Source organism: Pyxicephalus adspersus, chromosome 8 (assembly GCF_032062135.1).
Source record: "Pyxicephalus adspersus chromosome 8, UCB_Pads_2.0, whole genome shotgun sequence".
Lineage (NCBI taxonomy): Eukaryota > Metazoa > Chordata > Amphibia > Anura > Pyxicephalidae > Pyxicephalus > Pyxicephalus adspersus.
The window spans coordinates 69,961,384-69,964,900 of NC_092865.1; positions in this window are offsets into that span (position 1 = coordinate 69,961,384).

Consider the following 3,517-nt stretch of genomic DNA (forward strand, 5'->3'; position numbering starts at 1 on the left):
TGAACTTTTGTGCACTGGTGTGGATGAATGATTCTAATATTGCTATCATCGCATTGGACAGTCTTTGAATTCATCAATTGATTAGGGATTGTTTGTAATGTAGCTGTATACTTAGGGATGCAATAGTCTTATTTTTGTTATGCATTTATTTTAAACCAGCAAGCATGCTGTGCTGATGCAAAGTTATAGCATGAAATATCTTCATGTAAAATAAAAATAATCTACCAACCCCAGCTCCGGAACTCCTCCCAATTGTCAGTGAGGCCATATTTTACAATAAAGGTGGGGTACAAAAGGTTTAAGGAAGAGGGGAGAACAGGTTCACCTTGATTTTTAGGACTAATGGTCAAGATTTGACCTACGGACCACCAATATGTAATTTTCCCTGAAGCTAATCTGTAAATTTTTTGATCATACGCTGACTTGCATTACCTAGGTTTAGGTTTGTGACTGGTTTACAATAATGTATTCAGATCTACACCTAATCAAACTATAAAGGGATATGCATAAAATAATCAGAAGCAAGGGCACACTCAACGCAATATTTAGTAAACTCATTACTAAGTTAAATACAGAAATGGTAAATGACAACTTTAAGCCCACATTTCACAGGGCAAGCATATTTATCCCTGACCCAGTCATAAATGACCAAGGAAAACAGGAACAAAAAAACAATATTAAAAAAAAAAAAAAAAAAATCACATTTTTGCATCATAATTAGCCTTTCATCTACATTCAGCTACCAACATTTTTTTAAGCAACTGAAAATATCCACTATTTGTTCAGCTAATAAAAAAGCAACAAAAAGCTGTTGCTATTCCAACAAGTACAAAAAAAATAACTAAATGAATTTATGTCATACTTAAATATAAATTTTACAATTTGTCAGTAGTGTCAGATAAATACATATTGATATTCAATAGTCTGACAAAAGATACAAAATTAATCATTTGCCATATACACATTTTGCTAATTCAAACATGGAATTATGTACCCTGTTTCATTACCATCACATCACATTTTAAAGGATAAATGCACTTTCCCATCAAAGTGAATCATACATAGGGCCCCCATCACTACTTGGTACATAAGCAGATGCAGATTCATGGGAACTTGATAATTTCCGTGTTCTTTCCTTCCCAGAAGCTTCCTGAAAATCTGAGTCCACATGATGGTGCTTCTCCACAAAAAAAGAATACCGGATAGCCTCTTATGGGGGTGCGTTTGGTGCACTTATATGGGAAACTGCACTAATCCTTTGGGCTGAAACCACATTTGTGCAATTTTGTAGAAGAAGCATTATTAGTCAATGAATTGCATCAAAAGGCATATTATGTGAACTTGGTTTGAACACTTTTTACCAAGTGTTTCATTTATTTCCACTTATTTTAATGCAAAACGCATCTTGCTAAAACATACAAGTGTGGCTCCAGCCTTAAGTAATTTAACACTTTGGTTTCAAGCAAGGTAAATTTACAGCTGTGCTCAGAAACTCTTTAAAAGGTCAGTATTAGGTGTTACAATCACACCTAGATAATTAGGTAGCAAACATTACAAGTAACCAATTACAGACTTTCCTCAAGTTTCCAAAGTCTGGACGGAAATTTCTGTGAAGACGTGTAAACAAAATGACAGTTCTATACAAAGTGCAAATCACTTAAGGCTCGTCGTACAGGTCTGCAGTGGTCCTACCAGTCCCGATCACCTTATCTCCACCGTCATACAGCACAGTAACTTAGCTAGATAAGCTTTGGTAGAAAGCCAGTTTGACTCTTTCAATGTGATAGCACAGTTTAATTGCCATTGCAGGCTTCAGATCCATACAGTCTTGTACAGCAGGTAGACTGAGCAACAGGAGTGCCCTTCCATCGATTTCCTGATTGAGGGGAAAAAAAGCATGTAAGCACAAGAATGTAGTATTCTACTTAATTTATTTGGTACTTTATTACAAGATCAGAATAGTATACCATTGTAGATTGTAATATTGTATTGTAGATCAAGGTAATGTTTTAAACGTTTGGCTGCCAATGTTTTACATGTATTTAGTTTTTAACACACATGCTAAAATGCACATAAGCTTACTTATAACCCCCAAAATATTTGATGTTGTTGCACATTTGTACTTAGTAGGTCAGGTTAAAAAAAAGACATAAGTCTATCAAGTTTAACCACTCGGGAAATAAAGGGATATAAAACCCTATAGCTGATCCAGAGGAAGGCAAAAAAAAAAACTCCCTGGTACAATTTGCTCCAACAGGGGAAAAAAATTTCTTTGTGATCCCATGAGGCAATCGGATGTTCCCTGGATCAGCAGTCTCTGTTATTTTTACTTTAAGTCCTTAATCCCCAGTTATATTCCGTGCTTCACATTATGTGATGTTTGTGCAGCTGTTCATCAAGCAAAACAGTATCACCAAATACACTAAAATAAGTGTAAATGCACACAAACAAAAAAACCCTTATTTTTGGTAAGCTCTGAAGAATTGTATTGATCCAGAGATCTTTTAAAACTTTTACAGCTGATCAGTTTAGAGCCAGTGCTACATAGGGGGACTAGAATTATTCTTTTAATTCCAATTTGCTCAGTAATAACTGATATTGCTTAATCAGTGTTTAGTTATGTTCTGGAATCTCAGGTGAACGTCCATCAGAATTTATTGATACAGGTCCATTTGACATTCTTGACCAACTTTAGGTAGGTTTTACCTGGGGCTAGTGGTATGGTAAATGTGGACTATGGTACATGCAAATACCACAAGCAAAGGCTCATTAACATAGGCCAGAATTTCAATAACAAGAGCGCCTTTTAATCTTAGAATGTAACAGAGGTCGAGAAGGTAAAGATGATTTTTTTTTTAGTTGATAACATTTTTTCCTTTTTATATAAATTGTAAAATGAAAAAATATCAACGATTTTGTAAAGGTGCTTTACCTGGTCTTGGAAAAGTTTAGCCAAATGTGAGCAGTCTGTCGACTTGATGTACTCTACTACATCACCGACGCTCCAGTCCAGTGGGCTTCCATTCAGGGCCAGAGGTTCCGTCACTTCAATACGGATATCCTGCAAAGAGTTGACCATGATACATACAGAAACTGTATTGCCATTTATAATATTTTATGTCAGTGTAGCTAATGTGTGTAGAGTATAGATTTCATTGGTTTATTATTACCAATACAGTGTATTTCCAATGATTGACAGTCTATGCTTGCCAACAGTTTTAAAAGCTAGATTCCACCACTAAGCCCTATCATCAGTATGCTTCAGTCTAGAGGCCAAAGTGCACCCAAATCCACAGTGCTAAAGGCCTGGTCGAAACTGGTACCTTTTCTGCTACCACCCTTGGACTAGTAAATTACTTTAAACGTCTGCACCCTCATTGGTCGAGACTGGTGCAATATATTTGACCACTTTGTCTTTTTGTTTTTTTATCAAGAAAGTCTGCATAGTCTTCCTTCACCATAAAAGTTCACTGTTTGTTATGCAAATATCACAATATTAAAAAAAAACAAAAAACAT